Consider the following 25,594-nt stretch of genomic DNA (forward strand, 5'->3'; position numbering starts at 1 on the left):
TTTGTATAAAGGATTATTATTGGATTTTTTTAAAGGGAAGAAGTCATCTTGAAGCCCTGAAAGTGCTGACTGATAGATATACTTGATAAGAACAAAAATATTGATCAAAGCACAGTATATATAGCAGGTGCAGCATAGCAGAAATTATGAATGGGTTTTGAAACAATTAGATTAGAAAAAGTAGTACTGGAATGACAAAAAGGCAAGGAAACAATAGTCTCTAGCTTTTGAAAACATTCAAGAGGAGAAAACTAATTTATCTCACATTTTCCTACTTAAATCTTACAATGTGCTCCATTGTCAGTTATTGGACCATTCTTGTTTAAAACCTTACTGATATATTTTATTCCAATATCCCCTTGGAGCATTGGTTACGATCAAATGCCGTCGTCTATATTGTGAAGTAGGTAGTAGAGTGATTAATTCAGAGCAAATAAAACCACTTGAGAAATTAGTCATAGAATTTTAGAGAGAATCTAGGATGCCAAACTCCTACATAAATTGCTTTTGGTTTCCTGATATACAACTGGTTGCCAGCATTTATAAATGTTGTTCCTTTATAATCTCCATTCTACGTTGTCTTGTCACTTTGATAGTTGACTTAATTATTTTGTGTGTGTGTGCCAAAATTTAGTTGCTTAAAAAGTGATTTTTTTCTCAAACTCTGGGAGTTAATAAAACTTTCAAATGACCATCTACAGAGAATATTGTTTTCTAGTGTTTCTTTCAAAAAGAAATTTTGTTTAACAACCATGTCTAGTATAATTTTATTGTTGGGTTGAACCACATGATAGTTTGGATCTTTTCTAGCTCTGAAATTCTGTGAATATTAGTTTAGCAGAGATAAATGTTGCTTTTGCTGGAGTGGGCTGTTGGGACTGAAAATGGAGAGGGATGAGATAGTGGCATAGTGCTTTAATATTAAGTTGGAATTTACTAAGTGAAAATAATGTCCTTAAACCCTACAGCAAAATGATTATGAAAATTTTTACACTGAAAAATCGATGGATATTTTTCTCTCAGTTTCAGTGACAATTCTTTGTAATAAATAATTTTCTATCTTTTTCAAGCCACAGTAATAACAGTTACACAGTATGACTCTGTTTACACTAACTTCCCTTCTTCTAGGCTAGAATTAATTTGCAAAGTAGAAAGTGCTAATAATGTCTAGGAAAATGGGCACACATAATGATCCTTGCTTGCTGATCATGGGGATTAAGTTTTGGGAAATATGATTTAGCATTGCTTAATTACAAGAGATAAGAGGCCGGGCGTGGTGGCTCACGCCTGTAATCCCAGCACTTTGGGAGGCTGAGGCGGGTAGATCACGAGGTCAGGAGATCAAGACCATCCTGGCTAACACAGTGAAACCCCGTCTCTACTAAAAATACAAAAAAATTAGCCGGGCGTGGTGGCGGGTGCCTGTAGTCCCAGCCACTCGGGCGGCTGAGGCAGGAGAATGGTGTGAACCCAGGAGGCAGAGCTTGCAGTGAGCTGAGATTGCGCCACTGCACTCCAGAGCCTGGGCAACAGAGTGAGACTCCGTCTCAAAAAAAAAAAAAAAAAACAAAAAAAAGAGAATGTAAGAGACAGGTGTATATCTATGCAAAGTCTTATTGCAAAGTGTTTTCCTGTGATGGGTCTAGGTCAGATCAGGCACATTAGCCATAGTGATCACCAAATTCAGAACTGGCTTTGGAGGAGTAGAACTAGATTTGGAGAATTGGTGTAAAAACGTAGAAATGCTTTGCATTTCAATCGTTCATCAAGACAATTCAGGAATACAGATTTGATGGAGTTTCTCAGGGCCCTTATTAAGGTAATTCTCCTGAATCAAGGAGTACCCAACACAGCAGCCAAGCTGTATAAGCAAAACAGCTCAATATTATGAACACAGGCTAAATATTCAACTGGATATCCACCCATAGTTATATGGCCAGTTAAACTCAAGTTTATGATTCACTTTCTAATTAATTCAAGAAATGTAAAGCATATTTATGTTTTTTCTTTTCCAATTTTCTGCCTTTGTATCTTTCTCTCTCATTGTCATTAACTCATTGGTTTTCTCTCAGTTTCACTTCCCCAACACAGTACAGATTGAACATGCAAAGCATACGACACAAAAGAAAGATGACACTTGGGTCACTAGTCTCCTGGCTCACTTTGCTAATCTATCTCAACTGCCATCACTAATTAGGGTGAAGAGATGACTACTACCATGCTTTTGCTGTATTTAAATGAGTTTGGAGAGCCTTACATAATTTTTTTCACTTGAGGAATTTATTACTCAATGTATAATCTGGGAAGACAAGAGATTAACTTTCTAGAATTTGGGCACTTTTTAATAGATAAAATATGTCTTCCATATAAAAGAATGTATATAATATATAGGCAGAGTTTAAAATGTAATCAAATAAACACCTATGTACCCAACACTGAGTTAAAAAATAGACTAATAACAATACTTCAGAAACTGCTTTAATAACCCTCTCAAAATATCTTTTGCCTCTACATGTAATATCTATTCTGACTAGTATATTAAAATTGCTTATTTATGTCCTTAATTGATAAATTATTCAAGTTTTTGTGTTTTAATAATTATATAAACAGAATGATGGTGTGTATACTTTTATGATTTTCCTTTTTTTTTCTCAACAGATTTTAGATTTATTCACATTAGGCATACATAGCTATAGTTTATTTAATTTTTGCATGGTTTAGGTTTAGTATACCATTGCATGCCTTTATTGAAATAATTTATTATCCATGTGTCACGCATAAACATTTGGATTATTTCAAAGTTTTATTTTCTATTACAAAATGTGTTAGTTTTCCATTGCTCATATTATCGCAAACTTAGAAACTTAAGTACCACAAATGTGTTATCTTGCAATTTTGTGAGTTAAGAGTCTGGGCACTGCATGGCTCAGCTGAGTTTATTTGCTTAGGGTCTCACACATCCAAAATAATGGCGTTGGTCAGGGCTGCGGTCTCCTCTGAGTCTCGAGCTCCTCTTTCAAACCTATTTAAGTCACTTGTAGAATTAATTTCCTTAGAGTTGTAAGACTGAGATCCCTACTTTTCTTGCTGCTTGCTAACTGGGACCTTTCACAACTTTGGGGACCACTTACTATTTTCTGCCGTGGGAACCATTCTACAACATAAATGTTTGCTTATTCAAGTACAGCAGAAAAAATACCTCTAACTTTGAATCTCTCCTACCTCTTTTAAGGGCTCTCTGATTATATGAGGCCCACCAAGGGTGATATTCCTTTTGATTAACTCAAAGTCAACTAATTACATACCTTGTCTCTGCAAAATTCTTCCCGCAATAAAACATAATAGAATCATAGGAGTGAAATATCATATTCAGCAGTACTTCTCACACTCAAGGTGAGGGCATTATACAGGGTGTGTACATCAGGGGGTGAAAATCATGAGGACCATTTTGAAATCCTACTTACCGTACAAACAATTTTGTAAATAAATATTCCTGAATATCCTTTTTGTTTCATTTCTTATAACTGTAAGCATTCCTTGTATGTTTTCCAACTCTATTAAGTTAGGCTAAACAGTTTCCAAAAAGGTTTTATCACATATAGTTGCAATTAAGATATGAGAATTTATCTTGTATACAGTCTCACCAACAATTTGAATTTATATTTAAATGCAATTTTACAATTTTTTGTCTTACCCATCATTTGTTAAGCTTATTTCTAGACACCTTATTTTTATTGATATTGTAATTTTTGAATTAGATTTTCTAATAGTTTTATACATTAATATCACATTCGATGGACTCACAAAATTATCTTATTACTTTTAATAATTTATATGTAAGGGTTGTTTTCAGATTTGCTATGTGGACAAATGTGTCATTTCTTTTTTTTCTATTTTCACCTTATATTTTACATTGTCTTTAAATGTAAAACCCAGCCCCCACCAGACTGCATCCTGCCATAGGGTTCAAAAGCTGTTGCATCTCTGCATCTCTGGAGCCCCTTTGATATCCCCTGCCTGCAGCCACCACCACGGTTGGTTGCTGTTGCCAGGGGCAATGCTCGAACCATTGGCATTGACCCCTCTGCCCTTAGCAGCAGACCAGCTACCACAAACTGTACCACCTTGATGGAGGGCTGCCTTCACCAAGGCCAAAGCATGACCTACCCTCACCAGCAAAAATGCGGCACATTTACAAGGGCCCTAATAACAGGATATCCCACTTGTAACCTCCACCTGGGGCTGATATCCCAGCCACTTTTCTATGGCTGCTGCCACTGAAAGCCATGCCACCTTCTCTAGTAGCAGGGGTATATTGTAACTCCTGCTACCCTTACCCAAGCATTCTGCCAGGGATCATCCTGCTTTTGCCTACCACAGCCAGTACCTGCACGCATTACCAGGGGACTTTAGAACAGGTCTTCCCAGACAAGCCCCACACCCTGTCCAGTGCCTGAACACATTGTACAGGGGTCTGAGGATCACCCAGCCCAGTCCACCACCATTGGCACCTAAGCACACCTCTCAGGGGCCTGACATTGGGCCCACACAACCTACTGCTGTCACCATAGTTGCACCCACCTGAAAACACCAACTGCAGGCCTGGGGACTGGCATGCCCAGCTTATCGCAGCCATCAAAGTACCAATGCAGACCACTTGGGATCAATAGGGTTGTCCTATCACTCCTCCTGCCATTGCCCACACCATGTCCACTGCCCAGAGGACCAAGTACCCACCCATCTACCCAGCCCACCACTGCCATTATTGGCACATGAAAAGCCTCCCAGAGGCCCAGTAATTGATCTGCCTGGACAGGTTAACATTGGTGCTAGTGTATGCTGCCCTGGGACCAAAAAAATAGGCATGCTCAACCTACCACTGCCACCACTGGGAACTGTAAAATGGGCTACCTGGCATCCCAATCCCCAGCAAAACTCTCACACAGACACTACTAACAGCCACACCCTAAGCCACCGAGGAAATTACAGACACCACTGACGCTGATTATAGCCAAAGAAATCATACAGAGACTACACTATTCCATGTACCCAGAATCAAAGCTAAAATGTCCTACAGAACCAACACCATAGATACACCTACAGGAAAATTTCCCCTGTGAAAGCAAATGCAAAATGTTGGAAGAAGTGACTATTATATCAAATGTCAATTATACCAATGATGTATATCAACATAATGACAGAAGAAATACGAAAAATCAAGGAATATGATACCTCCAAAGAGAGAAAATAATTCTCTAGAAACAGATTCCAATGAAAAGGAGAATTTTCAAGTCCTGGAAAGATAAATCAAAATAATGGTATTAAAGAAGCTTAGTGAGGGGCCAGGCACAGTGGCTCTTGCCTGTCATCCCAGCACTTTGGGAGGCCGAGGTGGGCAGATCACAAGGTCAAGAGATGGAGACCATCCAGGATAACATGGTAAAACCCCATCTCTACTAAAAATACAAAAAAAATTAGCCAGGCATGGTGGCGGGCACCTGTAGTCCCAGCTACTAGGGAGGCTGAGGCAGGAGAATGGTGCGAACCTGGGAGGCAGAGGTTACAGTGAGCCAAAATCACTCCACTGCACTCCAGCCTGGGCGACAGAGCAAAACTCTGTCAAAAAAAAAAAAAAAAAAAGAAAAGGAAGAAGCTCAGTGAACTACAAGAGAACACAAATAAGCAATACAAAGAGATCATAAAAACAGTCTAGGATATTGCATTTGTCCATTTTCATACTACTATGAGGAAATACCCAAGACTGGGGAATTTATAAAGAAAAAGAGGTTTAATGGACTCACAGTTTCACATGGCTGGGGAGTCCTCACAATCATGATGGAAAGCAAAGGAAGAGCAAAGACATGTCTTACATGGCATCAGGCAAAAGAGCAAATGCAGGGAAGCTGCCCTTTATAAAGCAATCAGATCTCATGAGACTTATTCACTATCACAAGGACAGCGCAGATAAAACCCACACCCATGATTCAATTACCTCCCACCTGGCCTATCCCATGACAAATGGGGATTATGGGAACTACAGTATGAGATGAGATTTGGGTGGGGACACAGCCAAACCATACCAGATATGAATGAGAAATTCACCAGAGATAGTTATAATAAAAAAATTCAAATGGAAATTCTGGAAATGAAGAGATCACTGAATGAAATAAAAAATACACTTAAAACTTCAAAAATGAACTATATGAGGCAAAAGAAAGAACTTTAGAATTTGAAGAAAGGTCTTTTGAAATAACCCAGTCAGACAAAAGTAGATAAAAAAAGAGAAGGAATAAATCCACATGACTTATGTAACACCATAAAGCAACCAGGTATTCAAATTATTTTGTGTCCCACAAGGCAAAAGGAAAAAAAGGTATAGAAAAAAACATTTGAAAAAATAATAGCTGGAATATTCCAAGTTTAGCAACATATTTAGACATCCAGAAATAGGAAGCTAAAATATCTCAAATACATACAATTCAAACATTTTATCTCCACAGCACATCATAGTCAAACTGTCAAAATAAGTCAAAGACAAAGAGAAAATTGTAAGGCAGAAAGAAAAAGACACCTAGTCATATATAAAGGGACCTCTCCCCCCACAATCAGACTAACAGTGGATTTCTCAGCCAAAAAAAAAAAAAAAGGAATAAAAGGAGAGAATGGGATTTTATATTTAAAGTCCTGAAAGGGATAATATATTCAAAGTGTACAAAGTAAAAAAAAAGCAGCTGACCAAGGATACTATGTGCAGCAAAGTTATTCTTTACAAAAAGAAGGACAAATAGTCCTTCCTATGCAAGTAAAAGATGAGGAAATTCATTACCACTAGACCAGACCTACAACAAATGCATAAAAGGGTCCTATAGCTGGAAGCAAAAGGACTACATCCATTATCCTGAATACACATGAATGTATAAAACTCAATGGTAAAGCAAACACAGAGATTAAAAAAAGAAAGAACTTACATGTTACTACCACAGAAAACCACCAAACCACAATGATAAACAAGAAAAGAAAAAGAAAGGAATGAAGGATATACAAAACAGCAGAAATCAATTAGTAGAATGACAAGGATATGCCCTCACATATCAATAACAACCTTTAATGTGAACAGATTAAGCTTTCCACTTAAAAGATATAGACTATCTGAATGGATAAAAAATATGGCCCAGGCCAGGTACAGTGGCTCATGCCTGTAATCCCAGCACTTTTGGAGGCTGAGGCAGGTGGATCGCAAGGTTAGGAGATCGAGACCATCCTGGCTAACATGGTGAAACCCCATCTCTATTAAAAATACAAAAAAATTAGCTGGGCATGGTGGCGCACACCTGTAGTCCCAGCTACTCAGCAGGCAGCTGAATCACTTGAACCCAGGAGGCAGAGGTTGCAATGAGCCGAGATCGTGCCACTGCACTCCAGCCTGGGTGACAGCCCAAGACTCTGTGTCAAAAAAAAAAAAAAAAAACCTGATTACATGCTGCCTACAGGAAAGTCATCTCACCTGTAAAGACATATTTTCTAATGGCAATGCACATTTATTTATTTTGTAACTTTTTACTGTTAATTTTTGTGAGTACATAATAAGGGTATATATTTATGTGGTACATGAGATGTTTTGATATAGACATGCAATGCATGATAATCATATCATAAAGATTGGGATATCAGTCTCCTCAAACATTTATCCTGTGTGTTATAAACAGTCCGATTATACTGTTTTAGTTATTTTAAAATGTACAATTAAATTATTATTGACTATAGCCACCCTTTTGTGCTATCCAATAGTAGGTCTTATTCATTATTTCTAACTAATTTTTTGTACCCATTAATCTCCCTCCTACCCCTTCCCGTCCATCCACTATCCTTCCCAGAATCTGGTAACCATCCTATGCCCTAGGTCCATGAGTTCAATTCTTTCGTTTTTAGATGCCACAAATAAGTGAGAACATGAAATGTTTGTCTTTCTGTGCCTGGCTTATTTCACTTAACATAATGAACTTCAGTTCCATCCATGTTGCAAACGACCGGATCGCTTTCTTTTTTATGGCTGATTCATATTCCATTGTGTATATTTATCACATTTTCTTTATCCATTCATCTGTTGATGAACACTTAGCTTGCTTCCAAATTTTGGCTATTGTGAACAATGCTGCAACAAACAGGGGAGTGCAGATATCTCTCCAATATACTGTTTGTTTGTTTTTTTAACTTGCCGGTATACACCCCAGCAGTGGAATTACTGGGTCTTATGACAGCTCCATTTTTAGTTTCTGGAGGAACAACCAAAGTGTTCTCAATAGTGGTTGTACTAATGTACATTTCCACCAACAGTGGACAAGGGTTCCCTTTGCTCCACATCCTCACCAGCATTTGTTATTGGCTGTCTTTTGAAGAAAAGCCATTTTAACAGGGGTGATATATTTAATTGTAGTTTTGATTTGCATTTTGCTGATGATCAACGATGTTGAGAACATTTTCATATGCCTGTTTCCCATTTGCATGTTTTTTTTAGAGAAATGTCTAATTGTGACATTCTCTGAATGTCTCTCTTTTGCCCATTTTTTGATTGGATTATTAGATTTTTTCCCGTAGTTGTTTGAGCTCCTTATGTATTCTGGTTATTAGTTCCTTGTCAGATGGGTAGTTTGCAAATATTTATTCCATTCTTTGGTCTTCACTTAGTTGATTATATCCTGGGCTGTGCAGAAGCTTTTTACCTTGACGCAATCCCATTTGTCTGTTTTTGTTTTGGTTGCCTGTGTTTTGGGGTTATTGCTCAAGAAATTGTTGTCAAGACCAGTGTCCAGGAGAGTTTCCCCAATGTTTTCTTGTAGTAGTTTCATGGTTTGAGGTCTTTGATTTAAGTCTTTAATCCATTTTTATTTGATTTTTGTACATAGCGAGAGAGAGGAGTTTTGTTTCCTTCTTCTGCATATGGATATCCAGTTTTCCAAGCACTATTTATTGAAGAGACTTTTTCACAGTGTAGGTTCTTGGCACTTTTGTCAAAAATGAGTTCACTCAACGTATACATTTGAGTAAATGTAGGTGTGTAGATTTGTTCCTGGGTTCTCTGTTCTGTTTCAGTGGTCTACGTTTCTGTTTTTATGCCAGTGTCATATTTTGGTTACTATAGCTCTGTAGAATAATTTGAAGTCAGATATTGTGATTCCTCCAGTTTTGTTATTTTTGCTTAAGATAGCTTTGGGTCTTTTGAGGCTTCATGTAAATTTCAGGATTCTTTATTCTATTTCTGTGAAGAATGCAATTGGTATTTTGATAAGGATTTTATATATATATATATATATATATTTTTTTTTTTTTTTTTTTGAGGCAGAGTCTTGCTCTGCCACCCAGGTGGGAGTGCAGTGGTGCAATCTCGGCTCACTGCAAGCTCCACCTCCCGGGTTCATGCCATTCTCCTGCCTCAGCCTCCCGAGTAGCTGGGACTACAGGCGCCTGCTATCACACCCGGCTAATTTTTTGTATTTTTAGTAGAGACAGGGTTTCACTGTGTTAGCCAGGATGGTCTCGATCTCCTGACCTTGTGATCTGCCCACCTCAGCCTCCCAAAGTGCTGGGATTAAAGGCGTGAGCCACCATGCCCAGCCTCTCCTTTTCTTATGTAGGCACTTGTAGCTATAAAGTTCCCTCTTGGTACTGCTTTTTCTGTATTCCATAAGTTTTGGTATGCTGTTTCCATTATCATTTTTTTTCAAGAAATTTTTTTCATTTCCTTCTTAATTTCTTCACTGACCCACTGATCATTCAGGACCAGATTGTTTAATTTTCATGTATTTGTATAGTTCCCCAAATTCCTCATTATTAATTTCTAGTTTTATTCCATTGTGCTCAGAGAAGATGCTTGATATTATTTCAAGTGTTTTTTGAATGTTTTAAGACTTGTTTTGTGATCCAACATATGATCTATCCTTGTGAATAATACATGTGCTGAGGAAAAGAATGAGTCTTCTGCAGCTATGGAATGAAATGTTCTATAAATGTATATTAGATCCATTTGATCTACAGTGCAGATTAAGTCCACTGTTTCTTGTAAGCAACAGATTAATGGATCTTGCTTTTTTATCCATTCAGCCAGTCTATGTTTTTTAATTAGAGAGTTTAGTCCATTTACATTCAATGTTATTATTTATAAGTAATGACTTACTCCTACCATTTTGTTATTTGTTGTCTGCTTGTTTTGTGGTCTTCTCTTCCTTTTTTTCCTTCCTGTCTTATTTTTTTGTGAAGGTAATTTTCTCTGATAATATGCACTTTCTCTCTCCTAGTGCTCTGAAATGCTATACACACCATACCACTGTTGCTGGGAAGCGGGGATGGGGTGCCAGCTATTTCAACACTGGTTTTTTTGTGTTTGTTTTTGTTTTTGTTTTTTTTTTTTACTTCTTTGGTTACTGTTTCAGTGATATGAAGTTTAAACCAGGTACTGTGAGTGCTCACCTGGTTTTTGGTTCTTATGAAGAACCAAACCTTTTTGTAGATAGTCGTTAAATTTTTGTCCTTGTGAGAGGGACAATTGGTGACTTCTATTCTGACATCTTGTTTTGCCTCTCCAAAGACATATTGACTGAAAGTAAAGAGATTTCTAAAAAGATAATCCACACAAACAGAAACCAAGAATCAGCAGAATTAACTCTACTTGTATCAGATAAAACAAATTTTAAGTCAAAGAAAATTTAGAAAGACAAAAAGATTAGTATAAAATGGTAAAGGTATCAATTCAGCAGGAAGATATAACAATTCTAAACATATATGCTACCAACACTGTATGACTCAGATATATAAAACAAATATTATTAGATCTTAAGGAGAAGATAGACTCAAATACCATAATATAATACTGAAAGACTTCAACATGCCACTCTCAGAATTAGACAGATCACCTAGACAGAAAATTAACATAGAAGCCTTGGCCCCAGCATCACGCGGTATACCCAGGTAAAAAACCTGTACATTTACCCATGTACCCCCTGAATCTAAAATAAAAGATCAATTATAAAACAAATAAATAAGGAACTAAAGAATAAATAGACTGCATTTTAGACAAAATCAATCTAACAGAAATTTAGATATAATTTCTTCCAACAGCTACAGAATATATGTTCTTCTAATTGGCACATGAAAAATTTTCCTGGATAGACTGTATTTTAGGCCACAAAACAAGTCTCAACAAATTTTTAAAAGTCAAAATTATATAAGCTATCTTCTCAGACCACATGAAATAAAACTAGAAATAAATAACTGAAAAAACTTTGGAAACTCTACAAATACATAGAAATTAAACATGATCCTGAATGCCATTGAGTGAAGAAAGAAATTAAATAAATTAAAAAATTTCTGGGAACAAATGAAAATAGAATCAAAATATGTCCAAATTTATAGCAAAAGGAGTACTAAGATAAATGGTTAAACCAATAAACATTTGCATCAAAAGAAATCAATTTCAAATAAACAATTTAACAATGCAGCTCAAGGAACTGGAAAAGGAAGGACAAACCAAACACAAAATTAGTAAAAGATTAATAAAAATTAGAGCAGAACTAAACAAAATAGTAAAAAATGCAAAGGTTCAACAAAGCGAAAAGATAACCTCTATAATTCACTAGCTAGACTAACAAAGAAAAAATATAGAAAACAAAAAAAATCAGAAACAAAAAGAGACATTACAACTGATATCACAGAAATACAAAAGATCGTCAGCAACTATTATACACTAAGGCACAGGAAAACCTAGAGGAAATGCAATAATTCCTGGACACATACAACCTACCAAGTTTAAATCAGAAAAAAATAGAAAACTTGAATAGATCAATAACAAGCAATGAGACTCAATCAGTAATAAAAAGTCTCTTATCAATGAAAAGTCCAAGAGTGAATGGCTTCACTGTCAAATTTGACCAAGTTTATAAAAAAGAACACTATTCTCAAACTATTAAAAAAAATCGAAGTGAAGGGAATTCTTGAACATTCTTCTCAAACGATTCTAAAAAAAAAAATTGAAGAGAAGGGAATTATTTTAACTCATTCTACAAGGCCAGCATTATGCTTATGCCAATGCCAAAAAAGAACACAATGAAATAGAAAACCAGAGGCTAATATTGCTGATAAACATAGATGCGGCCAGGCCCAGTGGCTCACACCTGTAATCCCAGCACTTTGGGAGGCCGAGGTGGGTGGATCACTTGAGATCAAGAGTTCGAGACCAGCCTGACCAACATAGAGAAACCCTGTCTCTACTAAAAATGCAAAATTAGCCAGGTGTGGTGGTGCATGCCCGTAATCCCAGCTATTTGGGAGGCTGAGACAGGAGAATCACCTGAATCTGGGGAGCGGAGGTTGTGGTGAGCCAAGATTGTACCATGGCACTCCAGCCTGTGCAACAAGAGTGAAACTCGGTCTCAAAAAAAAAAAAAGATGCAAAAATCTTCAACAAAATACTAGCAAACTGAATCCAACAATACATATTTTTCCCCCCGAGGGAGAAGGAACCCCAGACTTTAGGGTTGGATCTTTATTAATATGTAATATCTATGAGGTATCCAAGTACAGAAATCAACTCGCCAGTTCTGTACAGCATTCTGTAGGGAGATCAAATCTGGGATGTCTAAAGTTAAGAATTCAGGCCTTGGTAATGGATTAGATTAGATCCACTTGAGCTTATTTTGCAAAGAAGGAGAGGGAGGGAGATAGCGAGAGAGAGAGAGAGAGAGAGAGAGGGAGACAGAGACAGAGAGAGACAAAGATACACACAGGAAGACAGACAGAGAAAGAGACAGAGAAAGAGAGAGATGGACAGAGAAAGACAGAGAGAAACAGACAAAAAGAGAGAGACAGAGAGAGAGAAAGAGACAGATAGGGACAGAGAGACAGACAGACAGAGACAGACAGACAGACAGGCAGAGAAAGAGAGGAAGACAGACACAGAGAGAGAGACAGGCAGAGAGAGAGAGAGAGAAACAGACAGACAGGGACAGAGAGACAGACAGAGAGAGACAGACAGGCAGAGAAAGAGAGGAAGACAGACAGAGAGAGAGACAGGCAGAGAGAGAGAGAGAGACAGACACAGACAGAGAGACAGAGAAAGAAAGAGAGAGACAGAGAAAGAGATGGACAGAGAAAGACAGAGAGAAACAGAAAGAAGCAGAAAGAGAGAGAGAGACAGAGAGAGAGAGAGACAGGGACAGAGAGAGAAACAGAGAGACAGAGAGAGAGAGAGAGAGACAGGCAGGCAGAGAAAGACAGTAAGACAGAAGACAGACACAGAGAGAGACAGGCAGAGAGAGAGAGACAGAGACAGACAGACAGACAGAGAGAAAGAGACAGACAGGGAAAGAGACAAAGAAAGACAGAGATGGACAGAGAGAAACAGACAGACAGACAGAGAGAGAGAAACAGACAGGGAGAGAGAGAGAGAGAAACAGACAGGGACAGAGAGACAGACACAGAGAGAGAGACAGACAGATAGGCAGAGAAAGAGAATAAGACAGAAGACAGACACAGAGAGACAGGCAGAGAGAGAGATACAGAGACAGACAGACAGACACAGAGAGACAGGCAGAGAGAGAGATACAGAGACAGACAGACAGACAGACACACAGAGAGAGACAGGCAGAGAGAGAGAGAGAGACAGAGACAGAAACACAGAGAGAGAGGAACAGACAGACAAAGAGACAGACAAAGACAGAGAGGGACAGAGAGAGATAGAAAGAGAGAGAGACAGAGACAGAAAGAGAGAGAGAAACAGACAGAGACAGAGAGAGAGAGAAACAGACAGGGAGAGAGAGAGAGAGAGACCGGCAGAGAAAGAGAGTAAGACAGAAGACAGACACAGAGAGAGAGAGAGAGACAGAGACAGACAGACAGAGAGAGAGAGAAACAGACAGGCAGAGAGAGAGAGAGAGGAACACACAGGGAGAGAGAGAGAGACAGACAGGCAGAGAGAGAGAGTAAGACAGAATACAGACACACAGAGAGAGAGACAGGCAGAGAGAGAGAGAGAGACAGAGACAGAGAGAAAGAAAGAGACAGACAGAGAAAGAGACAGAGAAAGACAGATACAGAGAGAGACAGAGAGAAACAGACAGAAAGAGAGAGAGACAGAGAGAAAGAGAGAAGCAGACAGACAGGGACAGAGAGACAGACGGAGAGAGAGAGAGAGACAGAGACAGACAGGCAGAGAAAGAGAGTAAGAAGACAGACACACAGAGAGAGAGACAGGCAGAGAGAGAGAGAAAGACAGAGACAGACAGAGAGACAGAGAGAGAGAAAAACAGACAGGCAGAGAGAGAGAGAAACAGACAGACAGGGAGAGAGAGAGACAGAGAGAGAGAGAGACAGACAGGCGGAGAAAGAGAGTAAGACGGAAGACAGACACAGAAAGAGAGACAAGCAGAGAGAGAGAGACAGAGACAGACAGACAGAGAGAAAGAGAGAGACAGACAGAGAAAAAGTCAGACAGAGAAAGACAGAGACAGACAGAGAGAGACAGAGAGAAACAGAGAGAAAGAGAGAGAGACAGAGAGAGGGAGAGAGAAACAGACAGAAAGGGACAGAGAGAGAGAGAAACAGACAGAAAGGGACAGAGAGAGAGAGAGAAACAGACAGAAAGGGACAGAGAGAGAGAGAGAGAGAAACAGACAGACAGGGACAGAGAGACAGAGAGAGACAGGCAGACAGGCAGAGAAAGAGAGTAAGACAGAAGACAGACAGAGAGACAGGCAGAGAGAGAGAGACAGAGACAGAGAGAAAGAAAGAGAGGGAAAACAATACATTAAAAAGATAATACAGCATGATCAAGTGGAATTTATCCAAAGGATATAAGGGTGGTTCAACAAATGCAAATCAATAAACATGATATATCACATTAACAGAATGAAGAAAAAAATGATCATTTCAATAGATGTGGATAAATTATTTGATAAAATTTAACATCCCTTCATTATAAACACTCTCAACAACCTAGGCTTAGAAGGAACTTACCTCAACATAACAAACACCATATATGACAAAGTCATGGTTAATATCACGTTGAATGCAAAAAGTTGAAACTCAAGCAATTCAACCGTAAAAAAAATAAATAAGCTTATTCTAAAGTGGGAAAAAGAGATGAATAGACATTTCTGAAAAGAAGACATACAAATGGCCAACAAGTATATGAAAAAATGCTCAACATCACTAGTCATCAGGGAAATGAAAATTAAAATCACAATGAGATATTATCTTATCCCAGTTAGAATGGTGTCTTTGTCCATTTTGCATCGCTATAAAGAAATACCTTAGGCTGGGTAATTTATAAGGAAAAGAGGTTTATTTGGTTCGCAGTTCTGTGGGGTGCACAAGAATGTTGGCACTGGCATCTGCTTCTGGTATAGACCTCAGAAAGCTTCTAATCATGGCAGAAGGTGAAGGGGCAGTAGGCATGTCAAATGGTGAGAGAGAGAGCAAGATAGCAAGAGGAGGAGTGGCACACTTTTAAAATAACCAGCTCTTGTGTGAACTAATATAGCAAGAACTATATTAGCATTATATAACTCATTACCTTTGGGGTGGTCACCAAGCCATGCATGAGGGATCTGCCTCCATGACCTAAACACCTGCCACTAAGTACCACTTCCAATACTGGTGATCAAATTTTAACATGAGATTTGGAAGGCACAAATATCCAAACTATATCAGATAGCTATTTTAAAGAGACCAAAAATAACAGATTCTGGAGAGTATGCAGGGAAAAAGAATCTCTTACACACTTATATACTGTGAGCATGTAAACTAGTATAGCTTATGAAAAACAGTATGGCTATTTCACAAAAAACTAAAGATAGAACTACCATGCACTCCCGCAATCCCACTACTGGCATTTATACAAAGGAAATCAGTTTATCAAAGAGATACCTGCACTCTCATGTTTACACTAACAAAGGAAGGATATGGAATCAACCTAAGTATTCATTAACAAATAAAGAAAGAAATTGTGGTATATATACACAAGGGAATACAACTTGTCCATTAAAAAATAATGAAATCATGTTATTTGCAGCAACATGGATGAAAATGGAGATTATATTGGGTGAAATAAGCCAGACACAGAAAGACAAATACCACACATTCTCACTCATATGTGGAAGCTAAAAAAGTTAATCTAATGGAGGCATAGAGTAGAATAATAGATACCAGAGCACTGGTGTGTGCCTGGAGTAGGGGAGGACAGAGAGAGGTTGGTTAATGGGTATAAGTATACAGTTAGAAGGAATACGTTCTAATGTTTGATAGCAGAGTAGAGGGACTATAGTTAACAACAATTTATTGCCTATTTCAAAGTAGCCAGAAGAGAGGATGTAAAATGTTTCCAACACATAGAAATGATAAAAACTCAATGTGATGGATATCCAAAATACCCTGACTTGATCATTTCACATTGTATTCACGTCACAAAATATAACCGTACCCCATAATATGTACAAATATGTATCAATAAATAAAAATAATTTTTAAAAACCTAAATAGGGACTTCCAGGTAAATTGTCAAGATAATTTTTTTTTTTTTGAGATGGAGTTTTGCTCTTGTACCCCAGGCTGGAGGGCAGTGGTATGATCTCGGCTAGCCACAACCTCCACCTCCCGGGTTCAAGCGATTTTCCTGCCTCAGCCTCCTGAGTAGCTGGGATTACAGGCATGCACCACCACGCGGCTAATTTCATATTTTTAGTAGAGATGGGGTTTCTGCATGTTGGTCAGGCTGGTCTCGAACTCGTGACCTCAGGTGATCTACCAACCTCAGCCTCCCAAAGTGCTGGGATTACAGGCATAAGCCACCACACCTGGCCGATAATTTTAAAATACATAAAACAAGCAAAGGACCGTGAGCAACAAAAACACCTCTGAAGAAAAATAAAAAATATATGGAGAAATAACCTACCACATATGAAAATCTATTATCAGGGATAAAGAGTCATTTTATAATAAGAAAGGTAAATTCACGAATAGGAAAGGACAATTCTAAAGGTTCACACACTTAATACTATAGCTTTAAAATACATGACATGAAAATGGACAGAACTGAAATAGACAAGCCTTCAATTCTAGTTAGAGATGTCAATATCTTTCTTTCTTTTTTTTTTTTTTGAGACGGTGGTGTCTCGCTGTGTCCCCGGGCTGGAGTGCAGTGGTGCGATCTCGGCTCACTGCAAGCTCCTCCTCCCGGGTTCAAGCGATTCTCCTACCTCAGCCTTCCGAGTAGCTGGGACTCCAGGGGCGCGCCAGCACGGCCAGCTAATTTTTGTATTTTTAGTAGAGACGGGGTTTCGCCATGTTGGCCAGAGTGGTCTCGATCTCTTGACCTCGTGATCCGCCAGGCTCCGCATCCCAAAGTGCTGGGATTACCGGCGAGAGCCACCGCGCTTTGCCAATATCTTGGTTTCAATAATGAATAGAACAGAATAAATGTTGGCAGAAAGTCAGTCAGGATATAGAACACTTGAACAACACTGACAACTAACTTTACCTGATTAAAATTTATAGAACAATTTATACCCCAAACAGCAGAATTCACAGTGCGCATAGTAAACTTACCAAAATAGACGATCTTCTGGACTATAAGATACATCAATACATTTAAGAAGATTCAAATTGTACAATATATATTCTCTGACAGTAATGGAATTAAAATAGAAACCGATAAGATACTGGTAAATGTATAAATATTAGGTTTCCTTTTTTATTTGTTTTATTTATTTTTATTTATTATTATTAGTATTTTGATAAGGAGTCTCTCTCTGTCGCCCAGGCTGGAGTGCAGTGGCGCGATCTCGGCTCACTGCAAGCTCCGCCTCCCGGGTTCAGGCCATTCTCCTGCCTCAGCCTCCGGAGTAGCTGGGACTGCAGGTGCCCGTCACCACGCCCGGCTAATTTTTTGTATTTTTAGTAGAGACGGGGTTTCACCGTGTTAGCCAGGATGGTCTCGATTTCCTGACCTCGTGATCCGCCCGCCTCTGCCTCCCAAAGTACTGGGATTACAGGCTTGCCTTTTTTTATTTTCTTGAGACAGGGTCTCACTCTGTCTTCCAGGCTGGAGTGCAGTGAGGCAACCTTGGCTCACTGTTATCTCCACCTCCTGGGTTCAAGCAGTTCTCATGCTTCAGCTTCCCGAGTAGCTGGGATTACAGTCAGGTGCCACCACGCCCGGCTAATTTTTGTATTTTTGTAGAGACGGGGCTTTGCCATGTTGCCCAGGCTGGTCTCAAACTCCTGACCTCCAGTGATCGGCCCACCTTGTCCTCCCAAAGTTCTGGGATTACAGGCGTGAGCCACCAGACCTGGCTGAAATATTAGGAAATTATATAACACACTACCAAATAACTATGGGTCGAAGAAGAAATTACAGGAGGAATTAGTGTTTTAAACAAAAAAGTAAAACATTTTTAAAAACAATACTTGTCAATTAAATTTGTAATGTTATTTTTCTTAAATTGGGTGGTAGGTTATTAGATGGTTGTTATGTTTTATAGCGTCACTGTATTATAATTATACATCAGTTTGTATAAAAATATATGATTAAAAGATAAATGGAAATCTGAAATAAACACATGGAAAATACTCACTCATGAAAGACTAGATAGGCATAATCCAAAATAGATTTGGGATAGATACGTGATAGATTTCAAGTTTCAAGGAAAAAGTAGCATTAAATCTTAGGGTACATTATGTGAAGTCACTTGGTTGATTGTTTTTTCTTCTAAAAACATGTGATCTCCAATAACACTAAAAAACATACTACAACCCGTGTTGTTGCATGTTCAGGTTCTCTGTGGTCCTTGTCAAAGAATGAAAAATTAACATATGTGCTTCATGCAGTTGCTTGTCTCATCGGGCATCAAAAAAAAAAAAAAAAAAAAAGAAACCATAGCATCTGCAATTCCCCGTTTTAATTACATCCCAAAGTAATGGCTGCAGCTGAGCCATTTATTGCTTCTGTAAACGAGAGCCAGTAGAGGGAAGTTGTTTTTCCATAAGTCATTTCTGAAAGGGGAATATAATGGCGACAGCATAGGAGAGATGTTCAGAGTGAGGGACTTGGACTGACCTCTGATGTAATAAAAACAACTTAAGAGAGGCAAATTAGCATCTAGTAGTGAGGGACATGGGGGTGGGAACAGAAATGTAACCATGACACAGAAGCAGTAAAGACCCAGATTTCCATTTCACTGGAGTCACCAACCAAAGTGCAATGTCAACAAAATATCAGCAACTAATTCAGTTTCTTTATTAATAATATAAATATTTTTATTCTGAAATAATTTCATTTTTCTGAGGTTAAAAAAATTATTTGTGTATGTAGAAAATTTTCCTGAGATATGGTTCTTAATACAAACACATATTCAATTATTGTTTACTTGTGTGATTTGTTTTGGAATTAAGAGTTAAATGTTTTTATCATTGGTAATTTAAAATTATACTCACACACATACACACTTACACATACATATACATATATTCTTTAAATAGCTACAATTTCCCCAGGCAACTTCTTACCATGACAAAATGTTGGTTGCTCAAAATCATTCTGTGTATTTTCTTAACCCTTGAATATTAAAGTACAAATAATTCTTCCTTTCTTCCCAGTATTGACAAACTTTGTGTATTTCTTTTTTTAGGAAAAAAACATACTTTAAAAAAAGATTATATCATAGAGATTGTATAGGAGATTTTTATTATTGGCTACAGAATAGATGTTTAAAACTTTTCACATTGACTAACTCTGAAAAATGAGGTTTTCATAATATTAAATGGGATCAGAAAACCATGTCAGATTTATAAAACTGTTTGTCCTACAAAACTATGTAAGTAGAAGGTTTTTGAAGAGGTTTGGCTCGAAGCACTTCATTATTTTGAAGACTGGATTAATGTTCATAGTTTTCCATTGCTCCTTTTTATGGGGGGGTTGTCTCAAACGCAGTATATTATGCAATGGTTTTGTCATGTATCAGTAATGATATTAACAGTCTAATGCTAAACAGGTTCTGAGAAAATGAAGAGGGAAAAAAAATGACTTACTATATTTACCCTGAAACAAGATTCAATCTGCCACTGTATTTAATGCTATATTTTTCATTATCTCACAAGCATATGTTGAAACCACTACAGATGATGAAGTTAGCTGCTGGGCAGAGTTATCATCAATGCTTTCCATCTTTATTTTAATAAGAGGAATGAGCAAATTGTTTGTGACCTTTGTCAAGGGCTTCGTGAAAGACAAGAAACCTAACCACAAAATCACTAGCCTGGAGCCCTATTGAATATTCAGAACCATCGTTCCTAGAATAAAATATTGTATAACAAAGCCATTGTTTCTGATAGAGCCATGTCTCAAACAAAAGGTCCAAAAGCTAAAGGTAAAATACATTTCATTTTTTTCTTTAAAAATATTGAATGTATAATATTTGTTGGTGGTCATGTTGAATTTGTAGGAAAAACAAATTCAAGTTTCTTTAAGATCGATGCATCCTTAAAAATAATAATGTCTACCCCTACTTAGGACACCAGAATCTTAGTTAACCTTGACACCTTTATGAAACCAAACCTCCTGGGTTAAGTGGAATCATCGTATTGAATAGCAAAAGCAACATGTCTTGAGAGCTTACTACCATTGTGCTAACCTCTTTACTCAGTTATTTCACATAATCCTTACTGTGGAGGTAAATCCTGTGATCAACTCCATTTTTTAGATTGGTAAACTGGGCAGAAGAAGACAGAGTAAGTTACCTAAGATTATCCATTCTGTGTTGGAATTCAGATGATAAAACTAAGACTTAAGGCATCTGACTCTGGGTGCCCAGTGACTGCTCTATGCTGAAGGGAACTGGTATTGCAAAATTGCTATCTTTTGAAATAATCTTAGTTATTATATAAATGATGTATTTAGTATTTCTGGCTATTAAAAATAGAGAGTGTGAGAAAACTTTGGATTCTTAGGTGTATACTAGATTATCTTCCTAAATTATAAAAATAGTGGATTGCCTATGTTTCCCTGCAGGAAGACTGCATTTCCCTCCTAGAATTATCATAAAGTATCTCTAGCTTGAGAATATTTTATACATATATTTGGTCCTATTTGTAGACAAATATACTTTAATTACCGTTCTCTGTATTGCCATTACATAACCAAGAAGGCCTAAGCTAATACAGACAGGTGCTTGTCAAGTTCAATCCCCTCATTCCTGAGTGGAAAATAGTCAGTGCCACTTGACTTGTAACCCTAGGTATAGGACAGTTTAATTCACAATAAAAAGAAAATAAACATTCACAACTGCCCTCTGCCTGTTAATTGTGGGAGGATCACTGAAGATAATACAATTAACACATGTGAACTTTTGGTCTTTTGTGCTCACTCTCTAAATTTTATTTTTGTACTTGCAGTTTTACCTTAAGAGTGGTATACTTTTCTAAAACTCTCCTACAGTTATTTGTGATGAAAAAACACAATTGATTGGAAAAAGAATCAGCTCTCTATCTTAAAGTCCCGCTGTTACTCACAAGTGATTTTTTAGTCTTGATCAGGAAGAACTATTTAACAGTGATGGTGCATTAAATTGTCTTTCTTTAGACAAATGCTACACAAAGTGGTTAGCCAACTGGCGACAATATCTAAACAGTTTGTTACCAGTTCATCATGCACAAGGGAGCTTGCCCCAGAATGTAAAACAACACATTGCATCCTTTATTGAGAATGTCTTATAATGAAAAGAAAAAATGTAGCTGAACCAAACAGTGTGCTTTTGATGTAGTTGATTTACATTCCCAGACTGGCACTTTGAGTAAGACTGCTGTAGACCACTTTCAAACAAGACTTCACAATTTCAAACGTTCTTCCCTGCTGGATTGTCTTTGCTAAAAGCATTTATCTATTGCTTTTATTAAGGCCACTTAATCTCTATATTTCTCTTAACCTTTATAAGAACGTGAAGAAAACCTCATAAATACTTCTCAATGTCCTCCTTTTCTTAACATTAAATAGCTAATAGTCCTAATATTTCTCAATTAATAAACACATTATCAATCATTGAGGTTTTAGAATGAAGAACTCTGAAATAGAAGTCCTAAGACAACTTGATTTCTTCTTATGGTAGTCATATATTGCTCACTCAATCTTCTTGTGACTTTTTTTCTTACAAAAAACAAAGAAAATCACTTTTAATTCAAAAAACAGATCACAGCGATTTTATTTTTAAAATTTTCATATCAACTATCATTTTAAAATTTAATAAATACATCCATATTATAATTTCATAGACATTCTACCTTCCAATTATTAAATAGGGATATTTCAAGAGCAATATTATGGACCAATGCCTTGAGTTTTCCCAAAATTAAATGACTAAAGCCCCTGACACTGAATTTCAATCATGTAATTTTATGTACGTGCATCTGTTAGTTGAAAAATTGAATATACACTGTCAAAAATTTTTTAACTGAAAGCTGTTTTGTAACATATTTTAAATGAAAAAATGGGATACAGTGTTATTCTCTTAGCTTGTTTCATTCTTGTTTGTTTTTTTTAGCTTCAGCAAAGAATTCCTGTCACAACATTAAAGAAATATGGACAGTCTTCAGGGATGCAATTGAAAATGAACAAATATGAAAATAAAACCATGGTTAATCCTAATAGATATAGTAAGAAAAGCAAATTAGGATTTGGAAATGAGGAAAATATCTAAGCAGTCACTTATATAAAGAGTCACAAAATTGGAACAATGTTGTCAGTCTAGCAGTGACATACAAATGACACCTTTGTGCAGATTCACTGTACAGAATTAGTCTTGAATGGCTAGATCTAATTTGAGCAGACACCTCTTTTCAACTCTTAAATTTCTCAAATTAATTTTTGCTAATCATTATTCAGTTTTTATTTGGCCTAGCCTCTTAGGTGCTACACATGCGTCTTTCTGTCAATGACCCCCCTCCTGGGAACATAGTCATAGAAGAGCAGGATACATAGCTGTCCTGATATGAACTGACTCCCAGGGTGGTATGCCTACATGCTTTGCGTTGGGGCTAATGGGCAAGACTTGAACAGATGTGTTGGAAATTCCCACTTCTGTTTTGTCAGTTAACGTTGATAGACAAATATACTATAATGACTGCTATATGGAGTTTGCAAAGAGAAACACACCTCTTGAGAATAATAACATTGATATCCTTTGGAGTTGCATAAAAATAATCTGGGAGAAAAAAAGATTTCTTGAAAGTGTTCTCCTATGAGTATGTTTTTCTGTGCTATCATAGACTTGGCAAACTGTCTTTTGCTGTTGGGGTTATAGTCTGGCTATACTGAGGTAGAAACAATCACTAAAGGAGTAGATGTGAAATTCTGAATCAGGAAGACTAATTCCGGAGTAGCCATTTGGGGACTCCAGATAAGCCCTCTGAGACATTAGTGGTTAGCTGTATGCAAAACAGGGCTCTTAATTTCTACTTTAGGAGATATTTTTGAACAGTAGAAGAAAAAATACTTAGAGACAGTTTAGATGTTAATAGACATTAGGTGATCAATTAATGCTTAAAAATGTTTTTGTCTAGGTGCAGATACATTCACTCTTGTTTTACACATGTAATTTCAACTTTCTGTAACATACTGAAACCACTGCTACATCCTCCTATGAGGGTCTCATTCATTCATTTTCATCTGGTATATTCATTGTATATGTGTATGTATACAGAACAGCAGGCACATGCACCCCCACACCCATGTTTGCTTCCAGATTCAAATGGTTTTTGGACTCTCTGAAGCCCATTTCGTTTTTTCTCTATGCCCATGAATCCCAGAGGAAACTTTGATTTAGAGTCTCTATCTCATGAAATTCGTTTGGATGATTAAATTGATATAGCAGTTACTAAGAATGCTATCTTCCAAAAGTTCCTTCATTCCTTTGTCTTTTTTGAGTAGGTCCTTGTTGGCTAAAGAATTGAGGGGAAATTTTCTAAAATTTGATTTTCCTTTGTAAAAACTAATTGGCTATATTCCAAAGGAGCAAAGCCAGATTGTCTTTGCAAATTGAAACCAAAACCCTGCACTTGTGATCAGAGACCCAAGTGCTATGATTTATTAATATTATTTTGATATCAAGTACTTGAAAAATAGTTTGTATGAACAATTGGGGAGTCTAGCAAAATAGTTTTGACATTTCGCTAACATTAGTGCTTCAACACTCAACCATCTGCTAGAGAGTTGCGAGTCTGAATGAAAGGTGCAAACCTGGATTAGCATCGATATGGTTTTCTTTCAAGTTTGGCTTATTCTCATCTCACTGGATGTTTTCCAGGTCCCTTTTGAAGCCAAGATTGCCATTGTAGAGTGCAATGCCATATGTTAAGATTCATGTGACATATTACCTAAAAGTCATGAATTATTATACCGTGTCTCTTTACGAAGCTGTGATTAGACATGTTTATGTAAGTGCACCTCCAAAGAAAAATGGTACCCAGTGTTGGGCAACAGTTTGCCTGGTAGCATCAGTGAGATTCCCTGACACAGAGAGTATCTCAAAAACAGTCTAATCCTGGGATAATGAAAAATCAATGCCTTTTCCCTAAGTGTACTGATCTTAGAGAGGAAATAACAGATTAAAAGAATCATTAGGAATAAATCAGTAACTTCCTCTGCAACACAAAAAATCATCAAGAAAAATGAAATGACTCAAAAGCTAATCAAAACACCTTATGTCTAAGGACAAGTCAAAAATTGCAAAATAACACATCATGTTACTAAAGAAAACATAAATGTCAATGTTTTGTTCTGCTGAATATTTCAAAATATATATGCATATACAAATAAATACATATACATACATATATGTATACATATATATGTACATACACACATTTATACACACACACAAACATACACAGAGTGTTTGCTAGTAGTTAATCAGAGGTACTGCAGGTTATAAATGAAGCTTGACATTTTTCTCTAATATCATTCAAGAAATGAATAAATGGAGCTCATCTTGGTAGTTTAAAATGCTAAACAATACTTTGGCTTTTAAAATGATTTGGGATGGCTAGCTTTGTATTTCTTTATGCATAAGGATTAGGGCAGGAGGAATGTTTCTGTATTCCATGTTCTATAGTCTATATTCTAACTAATGCCCATAGACACTTACTGACAGATGTATATTTGTACTGCTTTCGAAGTATCTAGGATAAGACCATTTTTGATTAATGCCTAATGTTAAAAAAATACTAGTCATTATAAGAAACAAAGATATGTCAAAACAGCTTGTTTAATCTTTGGAATATGTAACATTTGTATATATTACTATACATAAATTAGTGATGAAAGATTAATCAAAATTGGTAATACTATAAATCGCCTGGAGGAGACGCATACGTTTTAACAATAATGATACATAACTGATTTTGTCAGCAACATTTTCTATGTATATTTTTAGTGACCTAATAAATATGATATTCAAAGTTAAGGGATATTTCCACATATAACCAGTTCAAATTATAAAGATTTCTAAATCCTTAGGAAATTGTATGGAAGTAGGACTTTTTATACATACATACATATAAA

This window comes from Nomascus leucogenys, chromosome 9 (genome assembly GCF_006542625.1).
Source record: "Nomascus leucogenys isolate Asia chromosome 9, Asia_NLE_v1, whole genome shotgun sequence".
Taxonomy (NCBI): Eukaryota; Metazoa; Chordata; class Mammalia; order Primates; family Hylobatidae; genus Nomascus; species Nomascus leucogenys.